This window comes from Scophthalmus maximus, chromosome 8 (genome assembly GCF_022379125.1).
Source record: "Scophthalmus maximus strain ysfricsl-2021 chromosome 8, ASM2237912v1, whole genome shotgun sequence".
In the NCBI taxonomy this organism is placed as follows: domain Eukaryota; kingdom Metazoa; phylum Chordata; class Actinopteri; order Pleuronectiformes; family Scophthalmidae; genus Scophthalmus; species Scophthalmus maximus.
Genome location: NC_061522.1, coordinates 7,445,005 through 7,462,500, shown reverse-complemented (window position 1 = coordinate 7,462,500; position 17,496 = coordinate 7,445,005). Strand labels below are relative to the sequence as shown.

Below are 17,496 nucleotides of genomic sequence, written 5' to 3'. Positions count from 1 at the left end.
GGTAAATATGAGGGGCACGGGCAGTTGCTGAAAGGTTGAAGTGGAATCACGTGAATGATGGGTATGAAAGAGCATGCTTCACATGGACACACACATTCAGCTGTGTGCAAGATTACTATTAAGTGATACCCAGCGATTCAAATGCTCCGCTGATGTCTCTTTATTTTACAGGCTCGATCCTGACATTGATTGATGGACACGGGCAAACTGCTGCAGTCTCTCAGAATTACTGATCAAAACCCGTATCTGACCCCCCCCCCCCCACACACACTGCACCTCCTCGGGCATTTAATTTGCCTCCCACTATACCGCAGGTAGTGTAAACATTTGAATAGCGCAGGACAGCAGAGAGAAATGAAAACCCTCCCGTGTTCACGCTTCGAAATGCACAAACAGCTGCGTTGCTCCTGGAGCTGAACAGAGTTATCGAGCTGTGTGGCCAGCCCCCTGCCCTTTCCCCGTTGCCTCGGCTGGCTGTAAACAGACTGAGCGGCAGGGAGGTCGAGGCACGCTGCCTGGGAGCCCGGGCTCCGCCGAGGCACGCTAATTACAACAATAATGGAGCCTGATCGCAGGTCCTCACAGGCCAAGTCTCCCAGTGAACCACGCCTATACACACCAGCTACCGATGTTGCCTTTTTTTCCGTTGTTTGAGATTAGCACGTAGTTGTTTGCTGCATCCCATCAGGGGGACGGCGAGGCTGGTTAGAGCATGTTAAAAAGGCCCCCAGCTCCGTCTCGGGCAGCGGGCCCTGGCCTGGCCTAGTGAGGCCTAATGAGCAGGCGTTAGCGCAAACACGCGTTAATGCTGTGGGGACACAGGCAGGGTCGGGTCAGGGAAGTGATGTTACCGGTAGGGTGGCTAGCACACCAGAGCCGGGGTCCTGATTAGTGCTCATAAATGATGCAGCGGGCGAAGGCCGGCCGGAGAACGGGATTGGCTGCGGCAAGGTGAAGCTGCATAACGATGACGGGGGACCAGTGTGAGGTCGCAGTGAGTCAGGCTCTGCTGGCAACGCTTATGATTCGACCGAAAACCATGACAGCCATAAGATAAATTCTCGCTTACTATGCGTCATAGTTGAGAGTTTTTTTGTGTGTGTGTGTGTGTGTGTGTGTGTGTGTGTGATGGTATTAGATGACCGTTAGATGTGAGCCCGTTCAGTTAGACGACATATGCCACCGCAGAGCTGATCATTAGCCCTTGTGTGGCAGGTATGTGGCGGACACGGCTGCGGGCTACAGCCGGATGGGGCTTCACACTTGGCTATGTGTCAGTTTGAGAGGCAGTGGGGGACAGAGTTCAGAGGCCAAATCCATTACGGGGGATTGAGAGGGAGTTTCTGTTTGAGGGTGACATGTCATATGTTGCTATGGGAACGTGGAGTACGAACTCTGCCCTCCGTGGTCCTCGGCTGAGGCCAGGGGAGAGGCTGTGAGACTCAGGGGCAACCACACAAGTCCATTAAGCCGCCGAATCAATCAGGACACGCGGAGGCCTCTTGTGCCGAAAGAGGAAATGGCTCATTATTCAATTACCGGACAAATAATTGAGAGATTGATCAAAAATGCTTCCTACGTCTGTGAAGGCAACACACGTTGAATCCCAAAAATCTCCTCATACACCCCGGTGATGAGGCTCAGGGAAAGTTTCAGCGTCAGCAGTTTCACAGGTGAGTGTCAACGCTGCAGCGAGCTGGAGAGAAATTTGGGGCAACAACTGTATCACAAAATCAAAGAGCGTATCCTTCATTCGGCATGGAGTTTTGTGACATTTTCTATTTGATCATTATTGCTGATTTATCTCTTAACAGTCGCAAGTAAAGTTGAACCCAAGATGCGCAAAAAAAAGACAAGAATCAAGCTGAAAAGATTTCATTATGTCAAAGTTGCATCTTGATTTTTCTGTGGTGTTACGCATATGATTACAATACGCAGTCCTGAAATCATAAATATGTTGCCCTCCTTTCATCCTGTGTTGTTTTGTTGTGACGTGCGTCACCCAAGTTTTATACACACTCTGACCTGCCACCGCATTATGAGGCCATGTAATTGTAATTGTGTTTCTGTGCTGCTGCGTTCAGTTGTACTCCTAAAAACAGGTAGTTTTTAAATCTGCAATAGTGGTTCAGCTGTGAGTCAGACAGCAGAAGCAGCAGGGGTCCAGAACCAGGCTTTATGTTGCGTTAGGCTTGACAAATTAACGTGCAAATAAAAGAGAACAGGGGAAAAAAAATCACACAAAACATGTAGATTCTCTTTTAATATCATTCAAAATATTTTTTTTAGGAGGACAGCAACTAGTGAGAAGACATGCAGCTCTCAATTTCTGTAATGGAGAGCAATTACTTTGCAGCGCTGAGTATAAACTAGTGAAAAATGACTGTGGCAAATGTACATGGCTGAATTGACGAGGACTATGGGGATTTGAAACCCCAATCATTTTGTGGTTATGGCACAGGTTCTGTGCACATTTCTCATAATATTAGAGACTGGAAAGTCCGTAATTATCATTCATCACCAAAATTAGTTATTTTTCTGATAATTAATAGTAATTATTTATTATTCTGATGCAATGAATGACACATAAGCTCTACCTGGTAGTTAGCTCGGCTAAAATCCGGCATTCTGTATTCGGAGATACAGTACGTCGTGGTGCGGGCTGTAACACCATTACTTCTTTCTGGTCTCACTTATATATATTATTTGATATAGTATTTATAGTAATCCCTTACTATAGTGCATATATTGTGGTGTATCCATGTCTGGGAAGTACTTTTAATTGCATCTGTCTCTTTAAGTGTGATGTTACTGTACATCACCCCTGCAAAATGAAAAAATAAAAAACACTGGCTGAAAAATATGAAACTTAACGACAACACCATGCAACAAAGTGAGAGTGTGTGGCTTAAGAAGTTGTTTCTGCCGAGATGTGGTAGTGGCAAAGTCATTCCACTCTTTTTTTTCTGGTCAAACCATAAAAATGTGTGTACAACTCTGGCGCTTTTCAAAGATTAGTACAAATTATTCTGCTGATATAATTAAGTTATTGTTGACGGCAAAAGCAGCTATAAATGTGATCCCTATCTGTTGTCTGATCCCGCACTGAGAAACTGTGCACCAAACATTTATCCTCATTTAGAAATATTATATATACTGTACGATTAGTCTCACAGATTCACTGGCAAGGCCAAACAAATCATTAGGGATTCATCAAAACAAGATGTTTTCAAATGAACCTTCATCAAAAGCAGAGTAAAGCAGTCAGGTGAGACCAAACAAACACCCCAGGACTTGGATATACCTGATCAATTAGTCCCCAGGAATCCACAAAGCTAGCAGCTAACCCTCTGTGCCTCTGTGTGCTGTGAAGGTGTACGGGAACAACAAAATGTACAAAAAACAACAACAAATGGACCAAAAAATCAAAGCAGTATTTCAGAACCCCCCAAAAATGGAAAGTCAAACAAGGAATTATCAGTCGTAACATAAGCCAAAGTGGAGCTGGGAAACACAAGGTTTGTCCATTACATTTTTGGCTGAAACCACACACACACACGGACACACACGGACACACACACACACACACACACACACACACACACACACACACACACACACACACAGAGAGAGAGAGAGAGAGAGCATAGAACATTCCCTCTCTGGTCCCTCTCCACACACAATGATGGCTCAGAGTCAAGTCCAGACGAGGGCATGCATCTGAAACCAAGAGTGAATCCATATTACATGTGTAGTGTGCTGTCTGTCTGGGTCCGGGTCATCAATTATGAATAGAAATATACAGCCTCCACAGCCCGGGCCCCGGTGTCTCACCACTTGTAAAGGATTTCTTAAAAGGGGGACAGGCACACAGGTTTGTCATTCAGATGCATGCCCGGGACTTAAGAGACAGACACTGAGAAGGTTTCCTGTTCCCTCACACTTCCCGCCTGGGGAACTTTCCTCTGCTCTCATTTAGGCCGTTCCCTCTCGTGCCTCAACTTAAGTGAGGCATCAGAAACTCGCACTGTAAAGTTAAAAAACAGCTACATAATTTGAGAGTTAAGCCAGACATACATAATGATGTCATGATACAGACCTGCGTGGCTTTCTACAGGCCTCAGTCCTCTCTGCTCTGTGGCATATGTTGTCAGTAAAGGTACGTGCCATGTCAATCCAAATTGAAACATAAAGACCTTTTTCATGTTCTTGTTGCTTTGTAGGAAAAAACAACAACAATAACAACAACAACAAAAACAACAGGCAGCAACAAAACACGTGTACATCATATCTCCTGTCTGCATAATGTTTCTCCTGCAGAGAAGTCATTAATCATAACTAAACACCCCGAATCCGCCACGAATTAAACAAAACATCCCACCTTTTGTGTGTTTATGTAAAAAAAGAAAAGACAAAATAGAAAGAAAAAAAAAAGGGAAAAATCTAACACACTTGGCTACAATGCATGAGGCATGAAATTACAGAGCACATGTAGCTGGCAAAACAAATTTGCAATTCTCCTTGTCTATTCCCCAAACCCCAGTGTACTGCACATGCCCTCTAGAGACAGAACAAACAGCGGTTAAGATGTTTAAAAGGCTTTGCTTTCTTAGATACCTGTGCAGCTGAATACTAATAGACTGCTCTTATATTGGGGGGGGGGTTGACAAGGCACTACATTCAGAGCTACCAGGGAAATGTTAACTCCTCTGGTTTCCTCAAGGGCAAGAGTGCGCTCAATGCCTTTGCGTGATGCGGTGTGAAGGTGCGTCTTGTGCACGTGTGGCTTATTCCTTCAGCTGAGGGAAACACTGAGGCCACACAAGCGCGCTGCAGAGTATACTGAGTCCTTTCGACGAGTGGGACATATCCCACTGATACCGAAAAAGGTCACTGTCATTATTGTTGCTTAGCAACCTTGTATGGGGAGCCATAGGTGTGCACTGTACGGTAATCGCGGATGTGTGCGACGAGATCGAAGAGTGTATTTTTCCCCACAGCCTGTTTTTTTTATGAGCAGTGTGGAATTTGTATGAAGAGGGAGGGAAGCAAAAAACATGTCTACATATTTTTTGCAAAAAATGAGTTTTGATGTGTAAGAGAACTAGAAAATGTAGGTGGGTTTTTTTTTTCAAATAAGTGATGATGTTGCAAAACCTGCCTTGGATTCTGGGCACTGTAGTGCAGAAGCAGGATCGATGGATTGCTGCCAACCACTGGTTCATTTTTCTGTTCTACTCCCCCCCCAAAAAAATCAACACTAAGAAAGAATCAACATGGCCGGAAAAAAATATATTGATTGTGTGGACACAGGAAAGATGTACATACATGAAAAAAAAAAAGCATATTAGTGTCATATGAGGTGAGAAGCAGCAAGGATAATTCCTAGCTCATTGGTAAACTTAGTTATTTAAAGTTACCTTAGTTAATGAATGTTTAAAGTTGAACATTTATTCTAGCTTTTAAATGTATTGACATTCTGTACTTAGTACATATTAATAGTAGTTTTCATCGTAGCGGACAATGTTCTTTTGTTCCTGTGCAGGAATCAAGATACAGTTTGCATCCACCAAGGATGACAAACAATAACACATAGAAACTATGCACTTTCACAGAAGCTCATCATATTATATTGAAACCAAAATCTTTGCGTAAACCTAAATTAAATGTATTTGCCATAACCTCAGTTTTACCTTAGTTGCCATGTGCATATTTGCAGAAAGCCATATTTTGAAAAATGTCGTTCTTGGACATCAAAAAACGCCATAATCCCACTGAATCCTGGCTTTGGCGGAATATTACGACATTGCCGACTTGAAGTTAAGGTTTTTCTGTGTATTGTGCCCACAGACCTGGGTATACCTTTTTTTTGAGGACGTGGAATTTTCACTGGATGTTTTTTGCATCTGGTGTGATGATGTCCACCTGTGCTCGGATGGAAGTTGGGCTGAGGTATAATACAACGTTAAAGCTAGTGTAAGGTATGTACAGAGCCTTAGTATAGAGGCAGAGTGATCTCTGAGTCATGTCCCATTTGTGGAGCTTGATGGATTTCTCCCTTGCACAGCTCCCTCAGCTCAGTGGGGAGAAGGCAGGGCTGATAAGGTGATTTATCTGCACCTTTCCACCTCCAGTAATGGATGGCACATCCACCTTTCGCTGAAACTTCATCATCTCACAGCTGCGGCCCATCTCACACGAAGGGGTGTGAAAGAGAAATGAAACTGACATGCTACGCACACACACACACACAAACACAAACACACACAAACAATTGGAAACAGACCAATGAGATAGTGACTTCTTTTCCACACTGTCTCATTAAGGTTGGGAGAGTGTGGGAACATGACGCTCAGCCGCTAAATCGCTCTCCCATGTCAAGCAGAACCAAAATATTGGCTGGACCTCGGCTTCGGCTCGTTGCCACCGGTGCTTTGATTGATTCTTCAATTCTCTCATCTGGCCTCGGTCCTTTGGGGTGCCGCATTGTGTTTTCATTGCATAGCTACAAGGGCCGGACAAAATGATGTGAGCGTGTAACACCACATGGACACGACGTACAAAGACGGACGTTGGTTGCTGCCATTGCATTAGTCTTCCTGAAGTTTCTCTGAGCTGGTAACTCTGACTCGAACAGGTCGCTCATTTGTGTCTATCGAAGATCATTTTACGTATTTTTCTGATCTGCCACGTGATTTACTTTATACCTTCCTCCATTCGCCCTGATCTTCTCTCAACATCATCCCACCTTTTTGAAGGAAGGAGGGTTTTACTTGATCTGAACATGTGAACTGTGCTTTTGAACAAATGGCCTGTGCTGATAAAAAGTTATGATGATGAACATCTCCCCTCTTTGCAAGAGCAGTTTATTTAAAGTAAGTAATGTATGCAGTCTGGGCTGTACATAACAGTGAAGTGGCTTTTCTGAGGATGTGTCTTCGAAAACATTGTCAAACGATCTGAAAGCGGCGTGGCGTCTCTAAAGGGAATACAGCCAAAGTTTTGGATATCCAACACAAAGATACCATTTGGATGGATTGGAAAACTTGTTTGGTTTATCTCCACAATAGTCAAGTGGATTTTTTTCTTATTTAACATTGTTTAAAAATGAATAATTCTGAACCCCCAGAAAATCATCGTTGATTGCTTGATTTTCCGACATGCGCATTCTGCTAACTGGCTCATGAGTAACACGACTCATCAGTGTTGACGTCTCAATTCATTTTGGGCTTATAATTCATTCACCCTTGACCTGATCTGTGCAATGTTCCACACTGCACACTTGAATGTACTGATCGATAGTCTAACATTCACCACATACAATCCAGGGGGCACTCATTTCTGCGGCTCCTTTGCATCTGAAGACATATTGCGTACAATGAGCCGCATTCTCCTCTGCAAACAGCACCTCGGATTGTTTTAAACACAATTAGAATGTTTCACGCCACACAGAGAATATCAATTAACCTCAGTGGTCAGCAGTTGAAACGCAGCGGCGTGCCGCTGGTTTCTGCCTCACTGCCTCGGGCCGCTGGCGGCCTCACCTATGTTTTAACAGCGGCGAGGAAAGAGGGCGGAGGGTTGTGGAGGAGGAGGAGGGAGACAATCAATAGCAGATCAAAGTGTTTTAGCTTACCTTGGGCTGCAGTGAGAGTAAGGCATTGTAATCAGCAAAGACACTGTTTACTCGCCAAGCCTTCCCAAGGGGGAGGGGAGGACTCCAGGCACTGGGGTATGGGCTCGCTGTGGTACTTCCAACAACCTATCGGAAATTAGAGAGGGAAATAGAAGAGAATGATGCAAAACAAGGAGCTGGTTTGTGTTTCTTGCTTTTCACGGCGCAATGCAGACATTTCCACTTTTATTTATAAAGATTCCAAATTCTGCACTTTATCCATGTTCAACAACGAGTCTGCGGCCATGCTAGTGGCGCTGGGAAGCTGTATTCAGGCACAGCAGAGATTTAACCATTAAATGCTACTGTCAGCATGACAACAGGCACACAATGACAAACGTATTGAGGTTGAGGTCGAATGAGATTTACCATGTTCACCATCTTCAACTGCTTTCAGACGTGCACTGATGTTCGGACATTTTTCCTGAACTTTTTTTTTGGAGGGGCTGTGTATGTGAGAATCCAAAAATGTCCACGAATCTTGCTCCAGCCATTTTCTGGAACTTTTCCTGCCAGCGCCATAATAAGATTTCCGTAAAATGTCGGTTCATAATTTGTTCATTTGAGGGCAGTATTCTGATTAAAGGTTCACAACGACCACCTCAATGTGGCATGAATTAATACTTTTTTGTCCGGAGGAGGTCTGAGGGAGGAGAGGGTTTTGAAGGATGTGACTGGGGGTGTATTATGAGGTATGGGACCACACTTACCTGGGGCACAGATATTTATGTGCACGGAAAACCTACACATTTAATTCAGATAAAAAGATTAATAGAAGTGTTTGTGACTATTTCTAAGTGTTATTAGTTATGTAGAATCATTCATTCATTCATCATTCATCGTCTACCGCTTTATCCATTTAAGGGTCGCGGGGGTCGCTGGAGCCAATCCCAGCTAACATTGGGCGAGAGGCGGGGTTCACCCTGGACAGGTCGCCAGCCTATCGCAGGGCCACATACAGATACGGACAATCATTCACTCTCACATTCACACCTACGGTCAATTTAGAGTCTCCAATGAACCTAACCCCATTCTGCATGTCTTTGGAGTGTGGGAGGAAGCCGGAGAACCCGGAGAGAACCCACGCATACACGGGGAGAACATGCAAACTCCACACAGAAAGGCCCTGGTTGAACCGGGATTCGAACCCAGAACCTTCTTGCTGTGAGGCGGAGGTGCTAACCACTACACCACCGTGCAGCCGTTATGTAGAATGACATGTAATAAAAAAAATTACATCCTAACTTTTGAAATTTTGATCAAATCTCTCAAAGCAGTGAGAATCTTGTGGGGTGGGCCTAAACCAGCCAGTGCTCACTCATGTGTTAATGTATCTGAAAAGCATTTTTTTTTTTTTAAACACTATTCAAATCGTTGTCCATTTTTTCCCTCACTAGCATATGGCCTGGTAATTTGGGTTGATTGTTCATCTTAATAATTGACAATGACGAGAGCGGAGGAAACTGGGTGGCCGCATCTCAGCGATCCGCATCCTTTGAGCAGACATCTGGCTGGATGACATTGACCCATGACACCAACCTCCCTCCACCGCCACGTCCTCCGAGCTGTAAAAAGCATGTCTGAAACCAGGAGGGCGGGGGCAGAGAGGGGGTGAAATGGGACCGGGGAAGGGGAAGGGTGTTATGCGGAGTGTCCGTGGAGGAAAAACCAAAGTGCTAAGGTTTGCGAATGAATTACGGGACCGGTTCCTCTGTGGGCGGGTGTGTTTGTGCCTCCCTAATATTCAGTCTTTCTCCCTGCCAATTTTGACGTGTGTCCTTTTTTCTCGGCCACCAGGGTTGCACCTGATTCGCTGCTTCCTTTCTCTCTCTCTCTGCCTGAGCCGAAGTGACCACACACCACACGTGTCACAGGCCTGACCAGACAGGGGGAAACCAGCAGTGATTTAGCAAACAAGCACTCAATCAATGGTGCAGTGAGGCGCGTAACACATGCCAGTCAAAACCTATTACGTTCAAACAGCCCTCTTCAACTTCCACTCCACTGGTCCGACCCTTGGGCTGCAAGCCAGAGAGACTGGCCAGAGGACAGTCACACTGTTCATGAAGTCATACGCTTCAAAATGTTGCGTCGCTGTCAAAGATTAGGACTCAATAGTTGGCCATCTAACAAAAATCTGGATCCAGTATATTTTAATGGCTAAAAAGGGACGCTGGCAGTTGATCAGCAGTTTTGATTGAAAAAAAATTCTGAACGGAGCCCATCATAAAGGATTACAGTGATCTAACAGAGTCACAGCTGAACTATTTGAGGCATGAGAATTTAAAAAAAAAATCATAATTTTCAATCCCTTCAATCCTGTATGTTCTACAGTATACCAGTGATTCCCAAAGTGAAGCAATGTCTGCTCACAACTGGTTAGTGGTTACCACAATAATTTGCATAGTCGAGTTGTTCTCTTTTTAGATTTGAACAGACGGAAGGGGTGAAATAATGATTTGAGAAAAGACAAAAACAACAAACACAAAAATAATATAGTTCTCTTATTTCCCATTTTGTTCATCCCTTTATAATATAGTTCTCTTATTTCCCATTTTGTTCATCCCTTTATAATATCTCATCTCATCTCATCTCATCTTCAACCGCTTATCCGTGGTCGGGTTGCGGGGGCAGCAGCTTCAGTAGGGGGCCCCAAACTTCCCTTTCCCGGGCCACATTAACCAGGTCTGACTGGGGGATCCCGAGGCATTCCCAGGCCAGTGTGGAGATATAATCTCTCCACCTAGTCCTGGGTCTACCCCGAGGTCTCTTCCCAGCTGGACGTGCCTGGAACACCTCCCAGGGGAGGCGCCCAGGGGGCATCCTTACCAGATGCCCGAACCACCTTAACTGGCTCCTTTCTACGCAAAGGAGCAGCGGCTCTACTCCGAGCTCCTCACGGATGACTGAGCTTCTCACCCTATCTCTAAGGGAGACCCCAGCCACCTTTCTAAGGAAACCCATTTCGGCCGCTTGTACTCGCGATCTCGTTTTTTCGGTCACGACCCATCCTTCATGACCATAGGTGAGGGTAGGAACAAAGATTGAGCGGTAGATCGAGAGCTTTGCCTTCCGGCTCAGCTCCCTTTTTGTCACAACGGTGCGGCAAAGCGAGTGCAATACCGCCCCCGCTGCTCCAATTCTACGGCCAATCTCACGCTCCATTGTCCCCTCACTCGCAAACAAGACCCTGAGGTACTTAAACTCCTTTACTTGAGGTAAGGGCTCATTCCCTACCCAGAGTAGACAATCCACCGGTTTCCTGCTGAGAACCATGGCCTCAGATTTTGAGGTGCTGATTCTCATCCCAACCGCTCCACACTCGGCTGCGAACTGATCCAGTGAGTGCTGAAGATCACAGACCGATGGTGCCATCAGGACCACATCATCTGCAAAAAGCAGTGATGAGATCCCCAGGCCACCGAGCTGCAACCCCACCCCACCACGACTACGCCTCGATATCCTGTCCATGAATATCACAAACAGGATTGGTGACAAAGCGCACCCCTGGCGGAGAACAACCCCCACCGGGAACGAATCCCTTTATAATATTGTTTTCTTATTTCCCATTTTGTTCATCCCTTTTGGCCCTCAAATTTTATGTTGCAACCTTTTCAGCCCCAAACCCCATACTGGGAACTTCTGGTCTGCCCAAATGACGATGAGTGAACACAGTATATAGATACACCCATGTCCAATAAAACTATGAAGATATAGAAGAGAAAGGGAACAGACTGTTTCTACAGTTACAGTAAAAGGCCTCGGTTAGCCTAATGTTCGTAACACTGCAGTGCAACACTGAGGATCCTGGCATCACCTACACAAGCTTTTACACCTACAGTACCCACCCACATATATGAGCATACACTCAAACACATGCAAGCAAATACAAGAAGGATTTGAGACTGGCACCCCCCCCCCCCCGACACGCACGAACACACACACACACACACACACACACACACATACATGCATCTCGCACACACACACACACACAAGGCAGGCTGCGAGCAAGCCGGGTTTTTGTGTAGCGCCACATGCGAATGAGGCTAAAAGAAGTGAAATGAACCCTTTGAGTCAAAGAGGAGCTTGGGGCATGCTGCAGGCAGAGAGCTCAGTCAGAGAGGGAGCTTGGCAGGCAAATGTGCCTTCTGTTGACAGCTTCCACTGAACATCTAATGGCAAGAGATGGGGGCCCACAACCGCCTTCTTCCATGCCATTGGTTTCCCATTTCATCGCATTTAGTAGGGCGCCTCTGAGCGCATTTGTAAATATGTCAAGTCACCATTCATATTTTACAGTTATTAGCATTGTCTCTCGTTTTTCTTTTCTTTCTTTTTTTGAGCGATGTTGTTTTTCTTCTTTTTCTTTCTAAGGAAAGTTCTTTGTTTCAGCTCTTTTTCTATTCAGAGCTGGAGAACAGGGTTAGGCAGTGATGCCTTGGAGACTGGGTAGTTTTTTTGGGGGTTTTTTTGGAGAGGGGGTTTATGTATTCTTTATGATGTGATATACAGCCTTGGAGAGGGAACGTTGGGTAAGAACATACCAATGCCAGGCTACGTTCACAGCATGATATGTGGAAGAAAATGATATGAGAGTATCTGAGCGCTTGCTCTCTTTCTGTCAATACCTGAAGCTGTTATTATAACTCGCTGGGCTATTGAGATTTTCAAGGTGCTATCGCACATTTTCCGATTTGCTTATTTAGATATTCTCCTCTGGAGCCGGTGGATAACAAAACAAGAGTCAGAAGAAGAGCAGAGAGAGATTGGGGGACTTACAATTACCAAAAGGCCCTGCATGGTTCAACTCCAAGTGGAACAATACTCAGCTTTCAAGGACTTCAACAGAGATTTTATGAAACGTTTGGTCAGATTGTTCAAACAGGCGTTGCACATTCCAAGTAAGTTTCACTGTACAGTACAGAATGGCATCATTACGTGGCGGCACCTCACCCTCAGTTCTTGCCCTCTTTTTTCACAACCTTTAGAAGAAAGGTCACATCACTGCAATTAATATTTCCTCCTCTGCACTGTATATACATACATCACCTTGATGTACCCGGTGCACTGACTTGCACTGAAGGAAATGAAGCAGGAACGCACTGCTCTTAATGCTCGAAAATGATAAACATGTTGTTCCTTTAGCTATCTAATTTGCGGTGATGGCATTAATCAGTGTTGCACGGCGGGCGACGGCAAAGCAGAAAGGACAAAATGAGCCGGGACATTAGTCAATGAGAAGAATGATGCATCACCTGTTCGCTCATAAAGTCATTGAGTGGGCAAATTAGAGAAAGGACTTATCGCTCAGATGACTAAAGTCTCCCTGTGTAAGTGTTCAACTACTAGATGTTGAGACACGAATGGCCTTTTTTACTACTTGTACTGTACACAAAATGAGCCTACACATACTTTTCTCTAATGTTCTTCTTAAAAAGTGTGATTGGAGATTTTTCACTGTGAGTTACAGTGTTTGCACAATGTTCACGTTGTTATTCCCTAAATTGTACAAAATATAAAGTATGCACTACAACTAGCCGCTTACTCCACTATCTATTAATATCAATTTATTATAAGGTACCAAATGTTAACATCACTTAGGTTTAGATTTGCTCTAAGGTCCCATACAAGTGCTCTTATTAACATCTAAGCAAGAATGAAAACGGAGACTCACCTGACAGTTTGTCACCATCACCTCCGTGGCCTCCTCCCGATGTCCGAAGACGTGGGATCCTTCATCCCAGTTCAGGGTCTCCTGCGTCTGTCACTGTGTAAATACATGAATACTGTTAGGACAGCAGAGGCCACATAGCGTACCTGCATTTCAACTCTGTCATGCAGATCAAATAAGTACTTATTTGATAAAAGTAAAAATAAATTAAAACAAAATCATAAAAATAATGGAAAATGTACAGTTGAACGTGATGCAAATTATACAAGTATTTTGTCTCAAGCACACAAAGTGGATTTTTCAGTTGAGTAATTTAAATTAAGAGGAAACATGAGAGATGACATATTCAAACGTTTAGCTTATATGACAAGTTCCCTTGAACCTGGAGGCCAAGGGCGCTCAATGGTCAAATTCTAGATTCTAGATCAATCGATAATGAAAATAATTGTTAGTTGCAGCCCGGAAAACGCAATATTCTTTTTAATATTCCTCTTTAGATTTTCACGCATGTTCCAAATCTGTCACATTAAGCTTAAAAGTGCAGTCTTTCTAACTGTGATTTAGTTTATTGGCCCTTCATCAAACTTTGATCAAATCTGCTTTCAGAAGGAAAATGCACAAACATATTATAGAAACCATTTGAAATCTGATTTCAGCTATTTTCTTCCCCCTTTTGTATAAAAACTGTTACTGCCAAACACTATTTAAAGATGAAGGAGAGAGACACTGCCAATGCAGGAAGTTGCAGACAGTCAGCGAGAGGGAGGAGGCATTTAAAGGACAAAGGAGGAAGACGAGCAGACACAGAGGAAGAAGTCATGGGGCAAACAGAGAGGGAGATTCTGACCAGATTGGTGGATGGACAGAACCGGAGGAGGAGGAGGAGGAGGAGGAGGAGGAGGAGGAGGAGTAAGGAGGAGGAGGAGAGAGGAGGAGAGAAAGTGGGGGAGTGAGCCTCTAACAAGTGATTATACCGAACCCCCTCCCTCCTTCACTCCCCCTCAGGGCATGGGGACAAGAGAGCAGCAGGCTGGCAGTGTCTGCATGTGTGTGGATGCACGTGTGTTTGTGTGTGTGTGTGTGTGTGTGTGTGTGCGTGTGCTCCCTGCCTGCTTCAGCATATTGTGCCCTCAAACACAAAAAGATGATTAGTGGGATTTTCTGTGGGCTGAACAGCATGCCTTTAAGACTGAGACAGCTGGTAAAGGATGTTCGAGATGAAATGGTCCTGGGGTCTCCTCGCAGCCATTCCACTTGAAGAAAAGACAGAAAATAAAAAACTGTTTCTGGCCGACGTAGATGAAGTCAGCTCACCCAGGTAGCTGAGTGTATCGCTGTGACGGACAGACTTGAGGTAAATGTAAACATATCCCCTCACCTTCTCCATCACAAACATCCACATCTAGGTACACACACCGTTATATACACACTCACTAAGGTGTCCCTTTGGCCCGGAGGTTAAACAAACATATTGACTTTAATCAAACTAAACACATAAAGTCAGGCTTATATTAAAACAAGGGGTGAATCTCTGCATTCCCTCAAAGCTCATATAAATCCAGCCAACAATATCTATTTATTCCTTTATGCAATATGCCTTTAATAAACATAGTGTCAGAGGGAAACCCAATCATCCGCGGCTGAGAGCATGTAAGAAAATCAATTAAAATGAAGTCACGGAGCTGGCTGCCCAATTGTCTGTGGCAGTTATTTGATATAATATAGTTAATACTACTGGCTGGGTAAATTAACACAATTTTGCCAGAGTAGACTAGAGTGTGTGTATACGCGTGTGTGTGTGTGTGTGTGTGTGTGTGTGTGTGTGTGTGTGTGTGTGTGTGTGTGTGTGTGTGCGTGCGTGCGTGCGTGCGTGCGTGAGGGTAAGGGGGAGGTTTGAGGGAGGGCACTGCTCGGCTCCCAGGGGACCACTGGGAGTCAGAGTAATACAACACTTGAAGTAAACAATAGCAGTGGCTGACCAGAGAGGACCTCAGATGCTCACTGAATCTACCAGGGTATAATCAAGGCCAAGATGAATTTGCGCTTGTTCGACACATTGCACAAAGACTGAAGAAATGTTGTTTCAGAGTCGCATTTTTAAACTGCGATTCAAAAAGAGTGACGTTTTCAAATCGCAGAAGTGGACATGTTTTCTCGAATGAAGAATGTGAAATGTAAAATTCCCAGAATGTTTCTATTTCTGCTTTCATTTCGTGTCTTTTTTCACTTCCACTCTGTGCTTCACCTTCCTTCTCTCCAGAATTTCAATTCTACATCTTACCTGCAATAATTCTCCGTCTTATTCTCGCTCCATCTCTCTCAGTCCTGAGCCACGCGGCCGGTCATTGTTGGTGGTGCACTGTACTGTGATGCATCGACTACAGCAGATCGTTTGTATGGTGTCGCAGAGGGATTGATTCTGGTGGCGGTGGCTGTGGATGGGTGGGGAGGGGGGAGGTTGGGCAAAGGGGCGGTGGCCACCCCCCCCCCCCCCCACGGCCTGCTGGGAGAAGGAGTTGGAGCCAGGCGCTGAGCTGGAGGGCGGTACTCAGGGTCACAACACATTGTTCTCCCCTCTCAACCCGTCTGAAACCTGTCACACACATGTAATGGATGGTGAAAGAAAGACTGTGAAGAAAAGAAAGGGGGAGGAAGTGAAAAAAACAGACCAGTTAGAGGTACTATAGCATTTTTTTCTGTGACTGTGACAAATGAGGGATCAATCAGGCCTTGAGACATTAGAAATAAGATGATAGCAGTGGATCTGTTTTCAAAATTAGACATGAAAAATATTTAATTGTTTTAGTCCTTTTTTTTGGTTTGTTTGCCAGATTTGTATTCCCTTTTCAATCTAATATGATTTAAAAAAAACAAAAAACGATCTTTGATATTAATCTTATGATCCCATTACAACAAATCCTGCATAATTAATTTTATTGTAAATCATTGTCCATGGCATACCAAGGGTTAGGGTTAGTATCCATTCGTTTGTTCAGTGTGTGCATAACCATTTAGAGACTTTAAACCTGGTTAAGATACACGATTCATCACTGCAAACACAATATTACCTGTATCTTTCAAAGAACAGCTGTGGTTAGGGTGTTTAAGATATGAACTTGCTTGTCAACCTGCAACTTTTTAGATGCAAGGCATCAGTCAATCAATCAATCAATCATATTTTATTGGCCCATATTCACAAATCACAATTTGACAAAAAAACCTGCTGCTCTCCGTAGTGGATTTTTTGTGTCCTGCCTCTTGTATGTTCTACACAGATGCCACAACAAAAATCATGGGAATTTTCCTGTTGATGTGCATGCATCTGACTCGGGACAATCATCTGTTGCGCTCCTCATATGTGAAAGTCAAACTCCGGAAAAAAATGCCCGCACCCAATTTTCTGGATATATTTTCCAGATTTCATGTTTCTGAAAACAGCTGGAGTGTAACACCTAGGAATAGACTCAACAGGCACTCTGGTGAAATACCTCTCTCAAGCAGGTACGGGCCATGACATTTTTATCCCGATGTGAGCTAGAATCAATGGCAGCCTGGAAGGAATTGTACTGTGTGCGCTGTGCCGCCGCACTTGCTGTGAGCGAGCATGTTAAGACAACAGCAGTCAGCAGCCCGTCCTCCTCCAGTGGATCAAGAGGTGACAAAGGCTGAACAACAACTGCTGACAGATCCGATGGTCCTGAGAGTATCCCCGACACCACACCACTCATCAGCAGCCCCCAAATGAAGACATGGAACAGGACACTGCATGACAGAGGCTCCCTTGGTATGTGTGTGTGTGTGTGTGTGTCTGTGTGTGTGTGTGTGTGTGTGTGTGTGTTTGCACGCAGGGTAACTTTGGCACCGTGGACCTTGCAGCTGTGGCACATCGCAGAGCCAGTGTTCCGCGAGTCAACATCAAGGAGCCGTGGGCGAGTTCAACATGCAAATGATAGCGGACCAGTGAGGCCAGTCGCTGTCTGCACTCCGCTGCAAGGCGCCGGGCGGAAAAAACACAATCCCTACAGCACAGCCACTTCATTGAATGACGATATCGGTCAGAGAGCGTGACGTGACACACGGAGATACATCACATGAATCGGTGCCTGCGTGTTGAATCCAGTTCTCTCTTTCCTTCCTCGCACACGTG

At 44.7% G+C, this 17,496-nt stretch overlaps 1 long non-coding RNA gene across 1 annotated transcript in view; it reads right to left on the bottom strand.

Annotated features, from left to right (window-relative positions):
* Positions 1-15,799, bottom strand: part of LOC118312868 — a 53,387-nt gene extending 37,588 nt beyond the window's left edge. The window contains exons 1-3 of the long non-coding RNA XR_004794336.2: positions 15,631-15,799; positions 13,353-13,445; positions 7,637-7,762 (exon numbers count right to left, since the gene is read on the bottom strand). This is a non-coding gene — a long non-coding RNA (uncharacterized LOC118312868). The remainder of the gene's footprint in view (positions 1-7,636; positions 7,763-13,352; positions 13,446-15,630) is intronic.
* Positions 15,800-17,496: the final 1,697 nt, after the last annotated feature.